Source organism: Gossypium hirsutum, chromosome D10 (assembly GCF_007990345.1).
Source record: "Gossypium hirsutum isolate 1008001.06 chromosome D10, Gossypium_hirsutum_v2.1, whole genome shotgun sequence".
In the NCBI taxonomy this organism is placed as follows: domain Eukaryota; kingdom Viridiplantae; phylum Streptophyta; class Magnoliopsida; order Malvales; family Malvaceae; genus Gossypium; species Gossypium hirsutum.
Genome location: NC_053446.1, coordinates 43,304,219 through 43,327,988, shown reverse-complemented (window position 1 = coordinate 43,327,988; position 23,770 = coordinate 43,304,219). Strand labels below are relative to the sequence as shown.

Sequence of the window (23,770 nt, the reverse complement as noted above, 5' to 3'; positions counted from 1 at the left end):
ATACCATCTACCGAGTTTATCCTTATGGAGCTATTGAATTATACAACAATTATGGAGGTACATTTAAAGTTAATGGTCAACGTCTCAAACACTACTAGGATGGTGAAGTTGAGCGAGTTGAATCCTCGCTCAAATTAACAGACCTTTAATTTTTAATGAGCTCATTTTGTAAATAAATTAATAATTAGAACTTATTTTCTTAACTTATTGCATTTAATTAATTCTGTCTAAGGAGATTGGAACTTAAGCAGGACCGCTGTGACCCCCTCCAACCTTTCCTGGAAAATAATTTAATGTAATTTGTTAAGAAGAAATTTTCTAATTAAGACTTATTTTTTTTATTTTTCATTTGTTCTGTTTAAATTTTAAATTTTTATATTAATAAAGGGGGTCAAATTTGACCCAAGTACTAATCAGTTTTTTTAATAAAATATAGTCTGAGTTTGAGGGAAAAATCCATGCCATGCCGTCACACCTATTGCTTGCCACCCAAGTAACCCTAATGTAGCTAATTTTTTTGCTACATGTTTCCCTAATTTTTCCTATATAAATCCGTTTCCATTCTATTAGTCTTCATATCCCTCAAAGCAATTTGCTTACACCCTAAAAATTCCTAAATCTCCATTTTGTGCCATCAACCTCAAATCTCGAAAGAAACCCTAGTTCTCTTCCCTTTTTGTCAAAATTCCCTTTTGATGTCATAAGATTTTTTCCATAGCAAGACTACCCACTTTGCCGATTTATCTTTTCGCTTTTGTGCAAAAAATTTTCTAAATTTTCGGGAAAAGATACCATGTCTCGCAAAAGAACTAGATCTTCAAAGACTACTCCTAAAAACCCAATTTTGATCAATGAAGAATTGAAAGAGAGACTTGATTCAATATTCAAGCATCAACCTATGATGCCGGAAAAAGGTTTTGACTTGAAGAGTAATGATTTGATGGTTGTTCCTATACCGATTAGAAAGAAAATCAACGCTCTCAGGTGGAACAATTTTGTGATGCTGGTTCACTTCCTGATGATGAACTAGTTCGAGAATTCTATGCTAGTTTAACTACGCAAAATGCTACTAAAGTCATCGTTTGAAAGAAAAAGGTACCTCTTACTTCTAAATCCCTCAATGATTTGTTTAATTGACCTGATGTTGAAGAAGATGAGTACTACCCTATGATAAACAATATCAATTGGGATTTTCTTCAACAAGTTCTTGATGTTGTGACAAATTCGGGATCCCAATGAATTATAAAAAAGTATGAGAGCCATTCTTGTTAAAGAGAATACTTAAAATGAGTAGCAAAGGTATGGTTTTATTTCGTTCGCTACAGCACATAGTTCCACCATATTGATGGAGCGGATGCTTTTGTTATATGCAATTTTGATAGAAAAGTCCATTAATGTTGGGAAAATTATCCTTAAGGAGATTCATGATTGTGCTAAAAAGAAGGCAAGAAGTGCTTATTTCCCATCATTAATCACTTCACTTTGCTTAAAAGCCCGTGTTAAAACACAAGCAAATCTGAAGAGGCAATATGTTCAAGGACACATTACAAATTATGATCTTGAAAGATTAGTAGAGAGGGTGCATGGACTGAATCAAGGCGAGCAAGAAGAGCCAACTAAGCCAGATACAGAGGAGTCAATAGATGGAACTAAAATTGAAGCTAATTCAGTCACAGGCACTGAAGAGGAAGAATCTAATAATGAATCGAACATTCTTGAAACAAGGGTTGAGCCAGAAGAAGAACCTGTCAAGCTAAGTGTTGAACCTAAATATGCAACTCCTATGCCGACTTCTGCAAGTACTTCAAGGAAATCGGAGTTGTCGATTTTGATGGATATGTGCAAGTTCATGCACAATCAACAATAAACTTACTGGAAATATAAAAAAATTAGAGATGACTCAATTCAAAATACTTTTAAGAATATCTCTAATACTTTTGTTCTTGAGTTCCCAGATGCTATCTTTGAGACATGGACGGAAGAATCTGACGATGCAAGCGGAGATGGAGCTAAAGCTGACAAGGGGAATAAGTCAGAAAAATAAAAGAGGGGATTCTTGTCCTGTTATTTATTTAATTATTTTTAGGTCTTTGGGAATTTTTTTTCGTAATTAGGATTAATTTCTGCAGAATAAAACAAGCAAGCCTGAACAAACTTAACACTTCTTTAGAAAGAATAAGACTAAGTGATGTGGTAATGGGAATGAACATGTCTAGGATTGGGTTATTAGGGAAGACTTGGTATTTAAGCAGTCTTAATGACTCACCTCTCTTTCTTTAGAACCTTACCTAGTGTTCAGTTTTCATTCATTACTTTGTTCTTGCGATGAGGACATTGCTTCTTTTTAAAGGGGGTAAGGCAAATAAATTGCTCAAACTTTTAAATTTTTTTCAAGTATGCTTCAATTATTTCTTTCATAAGTATATTTTAATAAATGAATGTTTAGAGTTTTTTTTTTACTAAGATAGTTTGTATGCAAGTATGAATGATGATTTTATCTAAGTGAAAGTATGTTTTCATGAAGAATGGAATGCTTGTATGATCTTAGCTTTAGTAATGTTTGCCATGAAAACTTAGTTCATTTTGATATTAGACATGCATGAAGGTTTATATCTTTAGAACTGACTTATTAACTTTCTTGAGGCGAAATCCTAGGGGACATAGAAATCTAAAATGATATAGGCACTATTTCTTTGGACCGTTTGAGCCTTTTCAAGCCAACTCTATGATATTAGACCCTTGAAACTGTAATTTTGAGCTTAAAGGCCTATTTTTGCAATGGACCTACATTATAAGCTAGTTACCATCTTTTTAAAATTATCCTAATTTTGTGCACCTATCTTAACTAAAATTGTCTTGGGAATAAACATTTGAGGAAATTTTCATAAAGATATATATGCTCATGCTTAAAAAAAGAAGAAAAAGAGCGAAGAAAAGTTCGCTAGTCTTCAAAAAGGAAAAATGTATGAGATTGAGTTCAAAATAAGTTTGGGGGTGTTCCAAAGGTTCACTTAAAGAAAAAAGATTGTATTACAAGAAAACCAAGACAAAGTTAAAGGTTAAGATATTTAAAACTTAAATATCTCATCTTTTAAAATCCCTACCTTTAAGTAAGCCCTATTACACCCTTATAAAAGACCTATTGATTTGCTGATTATGTCACCTACATTAGTGGCGAGAAAGCATTTAGTTCAACATATGAAGATCATAAATAAGCCTTGTGATTGTTTGCTTGATTGATAGGAAATTATGTTGAATGAAGAATGTTATCTATGGCTATGACATACATGCAAACTATGATTCGTATTGGCATAATTTGAAGCTTAGTATAATCTTAAGGAATGTTTGCATATGAATTACTTGTTAATAAAGAAGATCGTTAAGCAAGAAGTTATTAATGCATGATTATGGGACAAAGATTGATGCTGCTTACACAATTAGCAATTTTGCCTTAGCAGGATCTTTTGCTGTGCATAAACATTACTCGAGACAAGCAATGATTTAAGTTTGGGGGTGTGTAAACAGAAAAATATATAGAATTTTTCCTATGTAATTTATCACCTTTTTACTTAAATCTGTTGTTAAAACTAAGTAATTGTTTAATAAATTAATGAAATATGTGAAAATATGAAATTAGGACATAGAAATTATTAAAATGTGATTTTATGCTTTATTATATAGTTTTCATGCAATAAATGGCTTATTTTATATTAATTTGAATATATTATATTTTTTAAGACATAAAGTGGGCCATGCATGATTAAATTAAATAATAAAATATAAAATTATATTTAATAATTCATTTTAAAATATTTCATTAATAATTTGGGTTTTAATTAATTAAGTAAATTGAATAAATTTTATTCTTTGGTCCTCTAACTTGTTGATTTATTCTGGATAGGTCTGATAGCTTTGCTGGATTACAAAATCGTCCAAGTTAGAGACCAAGTTAACCAAATATTCGGCTACACATGGTTGTCCATTTAAACCATTCTCATCATCCATCATTCTCTCTTTTCTCCAAATTCTCTTAGCCTTTTCCATTCCCACGCCTAGCATCATCTCTTCATAGAGATTTTAGCAATTAAGCCTTTGAAAGAACCCTTGGTCGGCCACCTTGGAGAGCCATCAGCAAAGGAACGAAGGAGTCTCGTCAATCAGAGTCTTGGGTAACAGCCACTCTGAATTGGGTTTAATCTTCCTTTTCTTTAATTTAATATAAAGATGTTTGCTATATGTTCTTTTTTCTTGTTTACAACAATGTTAGCTTAATTTTATTTAAGCTAGGATGATTGCTTTGATTAAATAATATTTATTTGATTCATGCTTATAGTTTTGTGCATCAATCGATCATGTTTTCAATTAAAATAAAGTCTGTATTTCGTTCATACGTGATTGAAATGCACCTGAATTAGCTGAGTGGTCCTGACCAGACGACGGCTAATGGACACATAATTGAAATGTGCATGTTCAATTTAGATCCTGACCCGATTAAATTGGAGGTTGCATAATAACTCTGACTAAGCTCTGTTATCTGCAGAGTTTTTAGGTTTGTGTGATTAAATTGTTTCAAACCTGACACGTCCCTGTTACCTCACACGAATGCTAAGAAACCTTTAGTAAATAAGGATCAGTAAAATGTGTATTTACTAAGTAAAGGATTCCGAAAGGACCTAATGTGGTTTCCAAACTCATGAAAGATCGAGTTGTCGTGGAATGTTTTTCCGAATGTTATTAAGCATGTTGATAATAAATTGAGTTTAATTAAAGTAATTGTCCTAGTTTATTTATGTTATAATTGTTTCAAATTGTGTTTAATTTTACTAAAATCTATTTCATTCATATAGTTTGCATAATTAGGATAATTTGCATTAAGGATCATTGCATTTAGTTTAATATATTTTAATCACCACTTCTCAACTATATTGTGTTTTTATTTACCGAATTGTTAATATAATTTTACAATTTAAGTGACTTAGCACAAATACAATCCCTGTGGAAACGATAACTTGATACTTACTTATTACTTGATAATAACTGTGTACAGTTGTACAAACCTACGCGTTACAGTTATAACATTAAACTTGAGGTTAGGGGGAGATGGGCTCCTATCTGACTCTCTCGACATGGGCCTCGAATTTCACATATGTTTTTTTTGTTGATGAATTAATTCTATTTTGTAAGGAAACAATGGTTCTGACGAGTCTTGTTGAGTAGGTACTTAATCAATTTAGCTACTTTTTGGGATAGAAGGTTAATTCTTCCAAAACTAAAATATTTTTCTCACCCAATATGACATCGACTTTAGAAGATTAGATTGTTATTCGATTGAGTTTTCAACAGAAAGATGATTTGAGGATCTATTTAGGTGTTCCTTTATTCCACCTCGAGTCACTAACTCAACTTTTTAGTTTATGATTGAGGAAGTAACGAAGAAACTTAATGGCTGGGATGTTAGATTGCTTTCTATGGTTAGTCGAGTGATTTTAATTACATATTTTATTCTTGGTATTCATTTTTATTTTATGCAGACAACACTATTGCCAATTCATGTGTGCCAGGAGATTGAAAAGTTAGCTAGAAACTTCAGTTGGGGAGGATTTGATGGTAATAGAAAACTAGTCATTCTTATTGAAAATGGGCTTTTTGTTGGTGCATAACAAGAAGGCGTTTTGGTCTTAGGTTTTCCGAGAAAACTATAAATTTGGCGAAGGATGTCTGGTTAGCATATATAGGTCGAATTGTTCCCATTTTTTGCGCTCATTGGTGAAGATTTGGGGGGTCATTAAACAAAGGTTGAGTTGATTTCTTCAGAATGGGAAATCTATATGATTTTGGTCGCATTGGTGACTTACATATATAGGTCTTCTGCACGATCATTTTTGACACGATTTTAATTTATGATAACTATTTAGTTAGTGAAAATAGTTAGTGATATGGTTAGTAGCGATGATAATTTGGATTGGGTTATATTTGTCGCTAAAACCACTCTTTAGACTGCTTTTGTTTTGGCTAATACCCGACCCCTTGTTCACATGCTAGACTTGGATTATTGTCGTTGGCAATGGTTTAAATTTGATGAGTTTTTTTTTATGTCTAGTGCCTACTAGTAGCTCATTCAAAATGGGTGGGGTTAGATAATGAATGATTGGAAGGTTATTTAGTCATTTAATAGACCTTAGTGTGTCAAACAATTCATTTGGCTTTTAAGGAAGGGTAATGTTCTTACAAATGCAGAATGACCTTGGAGGGGCATGACTATAGATCTATTGTGGATGATATGTAATAGTGAAGAGGAGTAAATTTTGCATAGCCTCAAGGAATGTCTGTTCACAACTAATGTTTGGCAGCAAATCTTGTCAAGGATTTATCAGCACATGTTCTTTTCCTTCTCCTTTTCTTAATTAACTAGTGGAAAATGTGGCTAATGCTTTTGGGTTGTTGTTAAGGATATAAGTTGGTTTGTTTTATTATGAAATATTTCTTGGAGAATTTGGAAAGCAAGGGAAAGTTACATATTTGTTGATGGTCAATTTTGCTCATCCAATATCATTGGTCAAAGTCAATTGTGGGTTAAATGGTTAATGGCATCCTCTACTAAAACCAGTAGTGCAACTAGTTGTAATGGCGCGATTCTTAGATGGAGGTTGTTGCCTAAGGATTGGACCAAATTTAATTGCGATGGGGTGGTTGATATAAAGAACAACCATGATTTTATTGGGGGTGTTATACGTGATTGTAATGAATGATAGATCTCTGAGTTTTGCCATTACTTGGGTAAAATATGATAGTCCTTCAGTTTGAGTTGTAGGCAATTCATGATAGTATGCTAGAATATTGGAATGAGGGCTTTCAATAAGTCATTATTGAACGCTTCTCTCTCTCTCTTTCTCTCTCTCCGTCCTTGTGAACGAATAGAGAGAGATATAAAGATCAACACCCGAAAATTAAAATACAATATAAAAATCGCAACTTTACTGCAAGTGTGACAGGTCAGTTGTAATATCTGTAGTGTTATAATGGAACACTAGAGTATTCCAAGGATCAAAACTAAGAGAATCGTTGTAACATCCCAAACCCGATAGAATTGGTTTGACCTGAATCTGGCGAGCTACATTAGCCACCGGAGTGACTCTCTATTAACTTCCAACCTAAACTCCAACACTCCACGTATATACAATATATAATGTGCTAAGTTATAACACAACAAAAAAATTAAATAATATATAAAATGTAAATCACGCGAAGTTACAAAAATAAACAGAGGAACGATTCGCATGTCATCTAAATAGTGAAACTTAAGGGTTCACATGAAAGAAATAAACAGGGAATTTTAGGTTACGCATACTCAAAAATACAAGTACATATAATTTATTATTTAAGGTTTGCATGGCAACATAGGTTCGCGTAATAACATAAAACATGAGTTTGCACAATAACACAGGTTCACAAAAATATCAGAGGTTCACATACTACCTAAGTTCACACATAAACAAACATCATGTGTTCACATACAAAACTTGTACTTGTGCTTGTTATTATTCTTATACTTAAGCTGTTAATAATAATTTCATAAAAACTTGTTCATAATCACTTACAATTGTCTTTTGTTGGATAAGAGGATCTCTTTATAGTGCCTCACTTGTGACTCAAAGAGTCCTTAATATGTCCCATAAGTGTAGCAGTAAGCTAAACACTCTCCTATACACCAACATGTCCTTGTGAATGGATCATAGCTCGACATTCTCTTATCCCTCCACATGTCCCAGAGCCTTAGTGCCCAAATCACAAACTTGCAGATGAGTACTCACAATCCTATGACATGTATCCAACATATAAACTCACATAAAGAGCTCGCATAAAGGCATTTGTTCATATAGAGTTTGTACCGAAGCTCGTCAACACAGTTTATAAAACTATACTTTAAAAACATATATTAAAACATAGGCTCATATAGGAGCACGCATAAAACATAACTTTAAAAACATAACTTGAAAACATCTCAGAACTTGAAAATAATGTTTTATGGAAAAGCTTACTCTTGGGACTTAGTTTAAAAACACAAAGTTCTTGGTAAATATAACAGTTTGCACATAGTAATGACCCTTAAACACTTTTTTAAATCCATAATTTTCTAAAAACATAGTGGTTTATAGATACTTGTGGTGATTCCAAAACACTCACTGACAAGCTGAGAATTTTAAATGAGTTTCGCTTTGCCTTTATCCTTACTGGTAGTTGGCTTGGCTGGTTCGCACATACATGAATATACACAAATTACTAAACAGATAGAACATACACAAATATACGAGCAAACCTAGCTTCCTGGACAATCAACCCTAACAAGATAGAGACTTACCTTGGTTTCTACAGACTTGGTTCTGAATAGAGACTTGACAACAGAATAATCAATGAGAGAATTTTCATGGAATACAGGCTGTATTTATAGGCACTAAGTGTCTTAGTATTCTTAGGATACCCTACTTGACTTAGGAAATCCTAGTCGATTTATAAGAAGGTTATGTGCACTAAAAGTATCCTAGATACACAATATCTTAATTTCCTAATTTAAGTCTAACTCAACTTTAACTAGTGAACCCCGATTCGCCAAACCAACCGAAAAACCTTAGCTCGCCAAACCAACTAGGGAACCCCAACTTGCCAAACCAATTAGCAAACACAACTTGCAATGAATTTGGCGCACCCGCTTACCACATCTTTTGGCGCACACTACTTTTCCATATGTCTAATGAACTCTGTACTGGTATTTTTTGGAAAACCCTTTTCACTTGCGAGGCCAAAACTTCTAGGACCTATCTCGGGATGTTACAATCGTGGATTGAACAATTTCTAAATAACGCACATGTAAAATTAAAAGTCTAACCAATTGATCGCAAAAATTTATATTACGACAAATCATAAAGTTAAGAGAAATTAATCTACTTTAGTACCTAGCTAGCAAAGACTAAATTGTAAAATATGAAAAGCTAAGAAATTAACAATTAAATAACAAATGGTGGTTGGTTGACATTTATGTGGTTCACTAATCCTCAAATTAGGGATCCAAACTGCTTAAACTTCCAAAACGGCTCCATTTTACCTCCTGGTCTCCATTTTACCAAGTTAAACAAATTAATCGGGATTATCTCTCGATCTCATTTGCCTAGATGTTTCCTTAGGGTCGTCAATCCTAAGTTTTTAAGTTTATTCAAATTAATTCAATTTATTATGGTTTGATCATTCATCCAAAAATCAGCTCGCCTCATCTCCATCAACCAACCCCTTTTAACAGTTTAGCTACTCATGTTGAAAATAAAGTTAACAAACATGAAGATGGAAACCAAAGAATCCATTAAAGAAAAGCTTAGGAAAAATGTTGAAAGTTGGGATTTTTGTGCAAGAAAACTTAAAAGGGATGCGAAGTAAGGCATTCAACAAAAAAATCTAAGGCAATAAACATAAAAGGAAGAAACTTTAACAGATGCAAAGTAAAAGAAATTGAAATACATTAAACTAGAGCTGAAAATGTTTTACAACCAAGGTACATGGACTAAAAGAGCAAATAAACCTAAGCTACAATGATAAATAACTTAAGTTACACTAAGAACAACTAAAATAAGAAGAATAGTTGCTGGGAACTGTAAATCTACAGATAAGAAAATGAAAATAAGAAACCCTAGAAAAGGAGAAAGAAAAAGCTAAGAGAAACCCTAGAGAAAACTAAACCTAAACTAAGGTAATGTGACATTTTTTTCTCTCTCAGCCAAACTTTGGCTGATATAACAACTATTCTGACCCAATTCTTGTGCCCAAAATACCCTCAAACAGGCCCTCAATGATTGGTGTTTCGGGTGGACAAAGACTACCCTTTTTGTCTACTTTTGTCCCCTCATGATATCGGTATTGTAAAACCAATGAAAAGGACACCGCGATACCTCAGACAATTTTGAACTTTGGGGACTTCTTGGAGGGTGGTCTCCAATCTTAGGTTTGTTGGAGGTCTAGCGATTCCAAGAACTGGATATCGTAATACCCTTTTCTTTAGTGTCGTTCTTGCTCAATTTTAGCCTCCAACATGTATCTACATCACTCAACCATATGTTAGGGCCTCCAATGACACTATTGGCCAAATTGGGTCTTGAAATGAGTAAAACAAGGCATTTACACTTACTAAATTAAAATATAAAAATTGTGAAAAACTACGGAAAAGATGCTACTTTGCTTGAGAATAGACTGCTTAAGTATATTGGAAAAGCCTAATTTTCCATATCAAATTATGATAGATCAAACTCCCCCACACTCAACTCTTTGTTTGTCCTCTAACAAACACACTAAACATGCAAATGAAAAGATGACTCTTAGACTAAATTAGTCAATCAAGTCACATAGCGGTAAAATGTTGAACTCGCACGAGAACTACCTCACATGCAACTTAAGAGTGATATCTAGTTAACTTATTTATTCCTCTTGCAAACATAATTAGTTCACTAAGTTTAAATGTCAATGGCTGTAGAGGCAATGGAGATGAACATATGTATAAGTGTTATCCATCAAAATAAATTATAAGGATCGCTCATAGATATTTAAAAAGAATTGGTCATATTTCTTCAAACAAATGCAAGCGATTCACGAATTATTGTGTTGGTGAATTATTCGTGTCCCAAAGGTCTTCTAGGCTTGTAGCGTTGTAAAGCTTAGGACGGTATGGAATTGAAACAATAGGCACTCAAAATGGGTTCAAGCAATAGAATCAATTAAGCACATGACATTTATCCTTACTTGCCCCCAATTTATTTACAGGCTTACCTCCTTATTTCTCCTTCCCTTGCCTACCTTAATTCTCCAAAATGTTAGAAGGTATTACGGGATATTAAAACGTAAAAAGTTTTGTAATTGTGAACTGAAAGATTTTCATTTTTGAGCTTAATTTTAATTTAACTCTCTTTTTCTTTATTTTTGCTCATTTATTTTTTTATACTATGCATTAAATGACTTAATCCCTTCATTTTCTTTTTCGCACACAAAGCCACCATAATGTTTCTACCTAGCCCTTAATGTCTATGGCTTGACGTCCATTACGTAGTGCATAACGGGACCGAGAAAGATTGAGTATTAGACTTGCGTAGGCTTGAGGCTTTGATATTAAGACTTACAAGAAAAGGATACTCGAGGCTCAAAGATATGGGAACTAGGGGCATATAGCAACAAGTAAGCTTTTAGGCTCTAGGCTATTTCAAACAATGCCTAAGGCCTTTCCTGAATTAATCACATAACACCAAATCTTTCAAGCACACATTTATTTAAACGAACAATTAACAATTGAAATTATTTATCTACAAGGATCTGTATACTTTATTCATCCTATAGTACACGTTATACATTTTTATTTAGGTTATTGCCTATACTTTATTATACACATTAACTAATTGAACTAATTAGTCTAAATTAAGAATAGAAAAATATCTAGTACCATTAAAAAATACAAGTTTGGTAAATCTATATACTTATTCAATATTTACAACTAATAACTTATTACCTAATTGTAGTCCAAGCACCATGCAATTACACAAAATAAAAAAAATGAAAAACAAAAAATATTTTTGTTATTTTTGAAATTTTTTTGAAAAAGGCTAAAAATTGAAAGTAAAAACACAAATTAACATAAAAGCAAGAAAAACTAAAACACATAAAACTATGTGCATCCCCCTATAGTTAGACTACACATTGTTCTCAATGTGTTCCCAAAAAAGATAGGAGGTTACTAGACTTCCCTAGAATGGAGCGTCAAACTAGCTCGGGGGTCCACCACCTCGTTAAAGCTCGCGAATGTTGTGTAGTCTTTCAAGGTGATTCCCTGCACATAGAACAAACATACAAAAAAACCAAACAAAATACTAACTATAAAAGTATAAAAATAAGTCTTAAAAGATAGTGTAGTTTAAGAGTTTACATGCCGCACAAATAAATAAAATTATAATGCGAGAAAAATGTAACTCTAGCAAATCTCCTGACGGACCCACACTCAGTCCTGCGACTCTATTGCCTTTCCCTTTGACGATCGATTTCTTGTACAAAACCCTGGGTCAGTATCCTCGGTCACAGATGATGGGGCCCCCGTGGATGCTTGCGCAGATGTAAAAGCACCCTTCAATTTTTCATTATAGTGAGCAAAGTCATCTTCCTCTTCTTCGGCTTCTTCTTCTTGATCCTTGTCCCCGACTGCATTATCCTCTTATGAATCACTTAATCGATCAAGCCATTTGATGCTCTGTGCTCCCTGGCTCGCCATGAAAGTATCCATGAATGGCTTCATTGTCTTCAAAATTATCGTGTTGTAGCACACATCTATGCCGAGTCTACGTTCCCATTGTGTAGGCTCCTCATCGCTTTTTTTTGTTTTTTTCTTGATTATTGGAGGCAATTCCATCTTGTGCTTCCTTCTTTGATTCCATTCTTGGATTTGCTTCTTGTGGAGATGTTGAAGCTGCCTAAGCATAGTATCCCCGATGATACTCTGAGTGGAGTGGTGGAACTACTCGGTTTGATCCATTTCCACCCCCGCTCGATGGCACATGTCCATGATTAGGTGCGAGAAATAGATGCCAACTTTTATATCTGAGCTACACTTTCTGATTTCTTTGTTTATCCATCGCCCCTGGGATACTTACTTTTTCTGCAAAATACAATATAAAAGAGCAACTCGAAATATATTAACAATTTTAGTGTTCAAAAAAGTGCTAATATATGTCTAAATAAACTACATCCATAGTCTTACAATCGGAAACATAATAGACTGTTTAAAAGATAAGGGGTGGTTATGATACCCCTCCCGCTTCCACTCTCTCCTCCCCTCAGTTAAATACGCTAAAATGGTGTCCATGTCGACATTGTTAAATTTGTCGAGGTTCATGTTGGACATGTAACATCCTTAAATTTTTGGTTTAAAGTTTTTAAATTTTTTTCAATGTTGAGTAATTGGCTTAGTGGTTAAAAAGAAACAAGGAGACAGTTCAATTCCCTTTCCATGCAAAATGGCTTATTTTTTGCTAATTTTTCTCCTTTCCTTATTTTTTGTTGCCCAAACCTAGTAACCCTAGGTATTTATATCTCTTCTTCTTCTTTTTCCAGCTATGTCCTCTATTCATTCACTCCTCTTGCCTCTCCTCCCATCTTCCTCATTCTTCTTTAAAATTTTTTTTTCTAGGATTTCATTATAGTTGTGCCGCCCCATTGCTAAGGCCTTTACTTTTGTCTCTCCAGCCACCTTTCTAGTTGTTTTAACCTTCTAAACCAGCCCTAATTTCTTCCCTAAACTCATCTTTAAGCGGCCCCTATCAACCCCCTTTTATTGTCTAGTGTTGCCCCCTCTCTTTGGTTCGTAGTGGTGTTGGTAAGTCCTCTTTTCTTTCTCTTTTGTTCTTCTTTGTGTGCCAATTTTTTGCTCCTATTTTTCTAGACAATAATTCATCATTCCATCCCTAAAAATAAATAAATTTTTTATTCCAAATATCTCTACTTGTGCCGCCCAAATCAACCTTTTTCTGCTACCGCTTGTGGTGTTGTCGCCCTTTAGAACACCATCATTTTTGGATTGTCATTTATTCTTAGTTGCCACACCTATTTTAGTGAGTTTCCTAAATTATCCTCTAATTTTATCTGATCTAAATTTTTGTAATTGATAAAATAACATAGGCATTCAACCGACAACTCAGATCTTGTTAACGGGTAAAGTGCAGATCTATGCAAGATCTTGCACTGTTTTGATTTTGTTAGAAGTTTTTACTTTGGCTGAATGTTATAGGGATTTAATGTGGATTTTGGTTATTGAATTTTGAGTATTAATTATGATTTAGGTGCTGGTTCGAACATCCTGGATCAACAGTGAAGTCAGGTTTCGTTCGTGCCTTCATTTCGTTTCAAATCAGTGTAAGTTGCTTGACCGAATTAGATCAGAAAATTTATGGATGTAACACTGGTTTGGCTAAAGCCTTAGGGGGTGTTTAAAGGCTGGTTTTAACAATATTTAATGTGTTAAATTCTGCCATTTGGTGTTAGGTACGTTTAAGGTGTTAGATCGAAAACACAAACTCTTATGGCTTAGTGCTGCGAAGTGCGAAATAAGGTGTGAGTCCTTTCCTATGTTTTAAATAGCTTAAAATTGTTATAAAATATGTTTGGATAGAAAATTTTCTTGCTGGTTTTTGGGATGGTCAAATGGCCTAATTAAACTAAGGTGTTGAGCTAGGTACGTACTCTAATTGAAAGACCGAATGTTAAAGGCCCAAATTGGATTGATTGTGGTATGAATCAGCTGATTGTAAAATATGAAACTGTGTTGTAACTAATTTATGGCATGCTTGGTATATCGATCTACTGTTTGCTAAGTTCTGTTGGTCGTATTTGAATTGTATGTGTATATAGCATGCTGAGATTTAGGACACTGATTGTGGTTCGTGTAAAATGCCATGTTTGAAATTGAGCTTGTATGCAATTAAAATTACATACCTTATGTAAAAATGATTGAATGGAAAGCATGTATGCCTGCCACCATTATTGCTAAAAGAAAAGTATACAAACTGTACTCCTACACTATATATTGATGTTCATGTTAAGCATGCCACTATACCGTGATTGATATTGATAGGATGAAATACTCATTGATTGGATGCCATATCTCACATACATGGGGTGGGTTATTGTGGTTGATAGAAGAGTTCTATGGAGTACTGATAGCAATTTATGTCTGCATTATTGTTGTCAATGCACTACACTGGGAGTACCGAGGAGATTGGTGATTTATTGCATTATTGGAAATTTTTATCTGCAACCGTATTGTGTATTCACAACTTATTGGCAGCATATTATCTTGCAAATTGATACTGGTGGCTTATCCACAAATTATTGGCAGCTTGTCCGCATAATGTTTTTATTGGTAGTATATTTGCACTACTATATTGGTGGTTTACCCACATCAAGCTTGGCTCGCATTGTTAGCGTTTGGCAGACGAGTTCTGGAGAACTCTTGGAGTGTAGCGAATGCATAGGAAATCTCTTCTACATTACATCATAAGCATGACTTATATGTTGGAATTGAAATGATATTGAGATGTGCCATGAATAGAACTGTAATGAAATCACTGAACCAGAGATGCAAATGTATCATGGACTTTGAACTCTTTCCTTTTTGAATTGATTTTCTTTTAAGTTTTTATTTTCGTTTTTGGGACTGTAAAGTTTAAATACGGTCTATGGTTTGTGGATTTTGGACTTGGGATTATGTATGCATTTATTCAACACACTGGAAATGTATGTAAGTCGGTAATCGCATGTTACTCGACTTAACTAAAACTTGACACAATTAGTATTTTCTATTGCATTAAAGGATAACGAGTTTTTTTTTTGAAAACAAAGTGACAAATAATGAATTTCCCAAAAACGTCACTATTATTAGTAAAATGGATCTTAAGTATAGATGGCTAAATAAATGAATGTTTTCAAACTAATTTAGGTGCAACTGTAGTTTTACCAAAGTGATACAAAATAGGGTTTTTATGGTATGTTGGGTTACATAGTCATTTTGGTGACTAATGTAGTCTTCACGATCTAGCCATAATGTCTAAGTTAGCTTGGGGAGGTTACAGGACAACCCATCCCTTTCACAGTGAGGGACACCAAAATAGTCACTAATTGCATGCGATGAGATGCTAACAACCTTGTTTCGGAAATACACCTTTTTTTGTCAGAAAATTTTAAGTTGGACTAAAACTCCAAAACAATCAATATCACTACCGAGGTTGTCGGAACAAAGGTGAAACTCATCGAACAAGGAAAACAAATGAGATTCCAAACTTCCTCGCTATGAGAGGCAGAAGGGTCGAAGCCTCATTCAATGATAAATGAGCATCCTTGAATGGATAAAAAAAGTCATCAACCTCTTTTGATTTGAACTTAATTGAATGATACTCCAATTCCAAAGGTGGCTCGGGTTGGTATCTCGGTCATTTTGTTGTTCTAGGAGGCATGGTACTATCTTTTAAACTAGACTAACTATAAAAAATATACTAACCAACTAACCCATAACAAATCAGCACCAAAAATAAATAGCAAGATAATGAATGCAAATAAATGAAAGAAAAAGAAAACTTAAATCGTGTTGTTTGAAATGGAGTTGTGGTGTGAAATGATAAAGCTCCATGTTTCCAAAGTAAGAAGAGAATGAAACCTACAAAGAAAGAAAGAAAAGCAAAGACAAGAAAATGGATTGAAATCAAAGTGAAATTGAGTGAAGATTTGGAAAGAATTTGAGAGAAAAAAAAGAAAGGGTGAAAGTGTTTGGGGTTTTAGGGATTCAAAATTTGAAGGATTTGGGAAAAATTGAGAGATTGGGGTGTTTAAAGGCTTAAAAAGCCTTCAAAACATGTGGATCGTGATGCCTTAAACGAGTATCATGATACCCGAGGGTGGATGTCGCGATATCCCCTATTTTTGGATTCTTCAAATTCCATTCTGTCAGAGGCATCGAGATACCAAGGGTTGTTGGAAAAATCCAATATAAAAATTATTTTCTTTTGAAAACCGACCCGATTTGTGATATTTATAGTAATAAACCCTGACTAAATTCATACCTATGTTTTCAGCTTAGCAGACGTTCGTTGTTCCCGACTTTCAACTAAACGATCTATTATTATGCTCGTACCATGAACTTCTTTGAGTGTGGACTTGAACTAATTGAATCGAAACAAAAAAACTAGAAAAATGTTTTCTCTCTTTTTTTTGGGTGAAAACGAAAATTTTCTCTTCTTTAGTAGAAATGGTAGAATTGTTATTCTAAAAACTATATTTAATAGTTGAGAATAAATTCTCTCTATTTTCAATAGAGTAACAATCTTTCAAAGTTGTGTATAATGCCCTACTGATGCCATCTATTTATAAGAAGAGAAGGTAGAACCCTTGTTGAGTTATAGTGATATATTTGAAATAGAAAAACAACTTCCTACTTAGAGTATGAGTGGGGTAGATGGCACACCCTAGTATTCCTACTAGGGTTGCCACCCCCTTAATGTCATATGAGCGGTTTTGAGCCTCTCTCACATTGAGTCCAATTACGAGTACTTCCTAGGCCTTTTGACCCAATACTCCGTCATGTGATCCAATCCGATTCGGTTTTTCTATTTCCCAAAATAAACTTTAATATTCTATATTAAACAATTTTCTCATCCTTATTTTACCCTAATAAAATTTTGAATATTTTACTCTCGGTATAATTTTTGATGAGATTATTCCTAGTAAATTTTCGAGAAAATATGTTAAATATTTCGTAACTCAACATGTTCACTGTGACCGAATGGTTTATTTTCATTTTAGAGCTTCAAAACAGCTCAAAAACATAAACTTATTCTTCTGATTATTTTTACGTAATCCATATAGAATTGCAAATGGACCATTTCCATTTTTGGAAACCTACATTCATTTTCAAATGATTCCATTTTTTCCATTTTAGAAAAAACCATAATCATTCTTGAATGTTTTCCATTTCTCTTTTCCTATTCATTCTATTAATTTCTATTTAAACTCGCAATTCATTGCTCATTTCAATGAACTAGCAGAGGGTGACCGCCTATAAATAAGTTATTGTTTATAGTTAAAATATAACACCAAAAAATGTAAGAAATTAGAATGGTGGTTTCCAAAAGTGCACAGGTCAAATTGTAATATAGTTAGTACAATGAAATACTTGGAAGTATTTCGAGGATCGTACGTAATGAAATAATTCTAATTAATTCCTATATTATGATGAACCATAAAATATATTAAGGAGAAAAATTGAATAACTAAAACAAATAAACTAGAAAAATAAACAAAAGATAAAAATCAATAAACTAATCAGGAAGACTAACTCACTTTAGGGTTTGTAATTAACTTTAAATTAGGGTTTTAGGGTGGATTAGCTACCGATTAGCCAATTATTACCTCCCGCCCTCTAATTAACTAATCATTTGGTTGATACTCGCTTATCTCCCAAGCTCACTTTCTCAAATAGTATAAATTATGATTTACTCGGTTTGGCTTATCTCCCGACCTCGTCTAGACTACGATAACTTCTTAGGATTGTCAATCCTAGAACTAACCCCTCTCAAAAAACCCTAAATCCTTAATTAATCACATCCCCATTCACTCATTAATCTCCCTTAAGGGATGTAGCCCCTCATGTTATTCATAATCGCAATCTCAATTGAACAAATCATGTGAAGAACACGATTGAATCGGAAGAGAAATGAGATTTGAATAATTGTGGATTTGATATCGAATGGAGAATGGAGTAGACATTCTCTTGATTGGAATAAAGAAATAAAGCAAATGGAAAGAGAAAATAAACTAAAACACTTGAATAATATAAATAAACTCTTGGGTAAAAGTTGATTCCTAGATTAAAAACAAAAGAGTTTAGAAAAGCCGAAAGAAAGTTTATCGAATCGTACTCCTAAACTACTAGGGTTTTTGAAAGCATCTAGAACGACTTAGTTACATCAAACCACTAATTTCTTATTTATAGAAGCATTGGCAGTCCAAATTAGATCTTCAGCACATCATAGGTCTTCATATAAACTTTATTGCACAAACGAAAATAACCCCGATATACTTGGGCAGAAAGTCGACTTGTTGGAAACACTAAAATATATAGATTTTTTAGCACCTTTTGAGCACTAATTCATGTAGTTTCTAAGTAATTTTTGTCGAATTTTATACTTTTATTATAAAACAATTAATTTTAACTTTATTTATGAAAAAAATTAATTTATTTATTTTTATAATAATTTTTCATAATTTGGTCAACTTTTTACAATTTTGCACAAAGGATGAAAAATTAGCTCGTAGTCACCTTGTGAAGGTTGGATTGCTGAAGCATCCTTTGAGTGTTTGGCACATGAGGATGATTGATTATTTTTCTACCATGGATGCCACAATTAAGCCCTCTTGGACCCATAAAAAAATGTAATTGATTCAATAAAAATTGGGTCAAATTTATTCCTATCCTTGTGCAAAGAAAGGGGTCCAATTTTGCTAAATTAAATATGACTGATCCATTAAGGGAAGAGCAGCCAAATGCGGACCCAATTGCTACCCAAATAAGCTAATTAAGATAATTTTTAAAATTTCAAAATAGCCTTGAAACCTCTCTTCAAATCACGGTCCAACCCCTCCTCTTTTCATGCATTTTCTTTCTAGCCACAAGCTAAAAATAGCAAAATATCTTAACCTCTCCTTCCACATTGCCTGGCCAGCCATGAGAAAGGGGTTTGATGTTATTTTTAGCTAGTGAATGCTGCCATTTACAAGTATAAATACCCCTTTTCACTTCCTTATTTAACATCCCACACATCTCTCACTCATCTCTTCATTCACTTCTCTCTATCACTCTCCTTTGCCTTTTCACTTTCTTTCCCTTTCACTTGCTGATTTCCCCTCTTAAGAAAGAGCTAGAAAGCCTCTTGGAGCAGTAGCAATCAAGCATTTTTTAAGGCCTTTTATCAATAGAACAAGTCGAGAGGAATAGAAGTATGCTAGTCTGGCTTCGGAGAATCATCGGGATTTACCTTCTAGTTCCCTTCTCTTTATCCTTTAAGTTTATTTTGTGATCATAAACATGAATTCTTATTGTTTTGATGCTTCTCTTTGAATTAAAATGACTTAATTTTTGTTTGTGTTAGATTGATCGCATTCTATTACTTAAATTGTTAAAATCATGTTTGTGTTGTTATAGGCCTTGGTAATTTGTTCAATTAGATAAAATCATGCCTATGTTATGCTTGCATTATAATTGTAAGGTAACAAATGAATTAATTACTAATTGGGTTGAAATTTTAATTAATGGATAAAATATCTAGTTGGTGCATGTTTAATCTACTGAGTGTAAAAGTGGGTTAAATTAGAAATAGTATTTAACAATATTCTTGCTTTGCATAACTTGTAAGATTGTTGTGATTAAATTTGTTTCAATACAAGAATGTATTTGTTACTTCACTTTGTCTTATGAAAATTGATTAATTAATCCAACATAAGAATATGTTTCAAACATTGATTAATTCAGTAAGTATGTATGTACAATAGTTAACAAAAGACCAAGTTGCCTTGAAATTATTCGTAATAACATGAATATAGTTTTAATAATTCTAAGTTAAAGAGTGAAATTAATCTTACACACTTATTTCATATTGATTAAAACCTTTTTTAGAAACGGTACATTGGAATTTTTCTTTTTATTTGAGTTGATTACTTAGTTAATTTTTAGTTTTTTGATTATCTATTTGAAATTAATATATTTTTCTAAACCAATTTATTTATGTTTATATTTCATAAATATTTTCTTATACTGTCACTATGGGTACGATAACTCGACATACTTGTCACTTTATTACTTGTTACAATTGTATACACTTGCACATTTCTGTCGTTCCACCTGTGTCGCACCACAGAATGTTTACGGCACAACATGGCATGCAAATTCTGCCTTGTGTTGTTCGTTTTGTGCTTTGACATCCTGGAAAGCTTGTGCATCACTCGTCCCTTTCTTCCATGTCAATTGTGCCTTTAATTCTTCATCCTACTCACTCAATTAAACATATTAATACTACCTAAGGCCTGTGTTGGCCTATTAGGTCACAACACTTATAAAATGTGTTAAAAATAAATATTTTACTAATATTTAATTCTAAGTCCTAAATACCATAAATGTAATATTAAATACTAAATTGCATAGAAAACAAGCTCCTTAAGTGCAGAAATGACCCAAATTAACTACTACATTTGACGGCAGGTTAGAGGGACCGATTGGACATATGTAATTAGGGCTTAGATGCTTTATAATTAACTTTCAGGTTTTCACCTATTAATTATAAAATCATTTAGTCATGAATTCATTTCACTATAGTATCATGACTAAGCTCTCCCTAACGACATAATATTACGAAAACAACTAATCAGTGCTCGTCCAATGACCTTGTCATAAATGTGTTACCCTCATAGGATATCTTTGATCTCTTTGGGATAATATCCACTCTCCAAATATGATTCTATTTTATCTCATGTTAACCATTACATCTTACTTCATGAAAAGTCAATCACTATTAAATAGTAATCAAGTCATTCATCACAATGACGAATGACTCATGGCCACGTTTACTTTTCACCAACCATGTAATGACAATGAGAGGATATCATTTACCTACGTCTCGGACTATGAATTCCATTGTTGTGAATGATGTTACATACTATAGAAGTCGTACACCCAACACACTAGCTTTTGGTTCCTTATCTATTCAAAATCAGACTTTTACTTACATCAAAGTGTACGAGTCACGCATATATAGTTCGTCATCCACTCAGGATTTAGGTATATAACACTATGAACGTCACAAGTGAATAAATCCATAAACATATTTAGGATATATTATGCTTGGGTCATGTCCGATGAACTGTCAATCCAGTCAGTCACATCTATGTTTCTATCTTCTAGGAGTCATCCGCTCTGATGCCCAATAAAAAATATCTCCCCAATTGGACTTGATAGACAACATATCAGTCTTTTAATCAGTTTTCTCAGTTTTTATTGGAGTAAGGACATGTTTAAGTTCATCTACTAATATAAGTTTTATTTCTATATTACGATCCAACCACGAATACTGCTTAATATTAGTTGAACATTAGACAACCAGTGAGTAACATTTGCTTCCATTTTACTTTGCATGCAAAAACCATGTAAGGACAATATACAAACTATTAATATAATTAATGAATAATTTTATTAATCAATCTGTTCGAAAATTTACAAGTGTACTTAGATGAAAATGCTACACTTAGGGCACTAGATCCAAAAAAGGCTAGGTATTGCGATACTACTATACAAAACCAAAATTTTGACTTTTGAAATTCCAGGGGTATCGCGATAGCAAAAAATAAAATATCGCCCCCAACTGAAATTGTCCAGTAAATCGCAATATCCCCCATTGGGTATCACAAGTTCACTGAAAACCCTAAAAATTCTTACAAAATTGTCAAATTTTCTTATAACTTTAAAAAATTCGACCTACTCAATTCAAAATTAAACCAATATAAATTAAAATCTTAATTTAAATGCAAAAAATACATGGATTCCATGCCTCATAATTCAAATATTTCCAATTTTTAGTTCAATTGCCATATGCCACAAGTTTAAAATTTCTTTCAGGGTGGTATGTAACACCCCTGTAGTGATGCTTGCATAAGGTCTCGAACACCAATAAATGTCTCGTCTTCTTCATTCCTACTAGTTGATTCACTAATCACCTCGCCATGGTGCCTTGTTTCTTCACTCGGATGTCTCGCATCCTTGGCTTCGAACCTACAAACACACACCACTTCAAATATTTCACATTGTTAGTCGAATGATCAGATACCACTTGAACGACTTGGCAATCTAGCCCACTATTAGGGGTATTTCATTCACCCTAGGCTCTGGTTCCACACACCTAAAGGTCTCTATCTCCCCACAAACTTCCATCACCATCTCTCCTTTTCCCACATCCATGGTGGCCTTAGAAGTAGCTAGGAATGGTCTCACTCAGAAAATTGGTATCTCTAAATCCTCCCTAAAGTCAAGAACTATGAAGTTAATCGATAAGATGAATTGTCGAACCCTCACTAAAATCTCCTCCAAAACTCCATTTGGGACGAAAATACTACACATAGTTAGCCTCCATTTGGTTGCTCTTATTAGCATTTCCCCACATAGTGCCTTCTCCATCATGCCCTACATTAGAATGGGCTAATTTTGAACTTGTGTCTTGGTCAAACTCATCTCTAATTGATTGAGTTTTATAGGACTTATTGATGCTTTCCCTCACTACGGACTGCATTCACAGAAAATTGTTTGGCTCTATATGTGAATTGCTCAACCGACCACATATAAGAATTCATTGCCATGTCCTCGATGAGTTGTCAAGCCTCAGCATATGTCTTTGACATGAATGCCCACATGGATGCTTCATCAAGACTTGAGCACGAAATTCCATCTAGTCCATTATAGAAAACTTGAGGTTACAACCAATCTTATAATCCACGATAGGGGCACTTACGTAGCATAAGTTTAAAACCCTCCCAAGCCTCGTATAGTGACTCCCCTTCCAATTACCGAAAATTCTTAATATCCATATGTAGTTTCATTGTCTTACTAGGGAGGAAGTATTTTGCCAAGAACTTGCTTGCTAGCTCGTCCCAAGAGTTGATGAAATCTACCAGTTATGAACCTAACCACATAAATGCATCATCAGTAAGAGAGAAAAGGAATAACCGAAGATGGATAGTGTCATCGGATAACCCATTATATTTAAAAGTGTCGCAAATGATTAGAAATCTCTTAAGTTGTTGGTTCGAATCATCATTTATTGACCCTCAAAATTGAAGATTCACTTGTATCATTTGGATCATCGCCGGTCCGATTTTGAAGTTGTTTGCATTAATCACTAGATTAATGCTCCCTTGTACAACATCAAGATTGGGCATTGCACAGTCATGGAAGGTACGTTGCTCCATGGGTTGGTGTCGTGGTGGTTGAATCTCTACTTGCGGATCTTCGATGGATTGGTCTCTTTATAGAGGTTGGACATCCCTAGGATGTTGCGTCCTCCTCACATGTGTAATAATATGTACCGATTCCAACTCAAATGGTAAGACACCGGTACTGGTGTAAGTCATGCAACACCTTCTACAAGCACAAGAGAGTGAAGCAAATTAA

The 23,770-nt window shown here is 33.7% G+C and overlaps 1 long non-coding RNA gene across 1 annotated transcript; it reads left to right on the top strand.

The window, feature by feature from the left end:
- Nucleotides 1-13,013: 13,013 nt before the first annotated feature.
- On the top strand, nt 13,014-15,265 carry LOC121222215 (uncharacterized). Its single transcript, XR_005919352.1, has 4 exons — nt 13,014-13,390; nt 13,854-13,926; nt 14,056-14,122; nt 14,909-15,265. It is a non-coding gene; the product is annotated as an uncharacterized lncRNA (long non-coding RNA).
- The last annotated feature ends 8,505 nt before the right edge of the window (nt 15,266-23,770 follow it).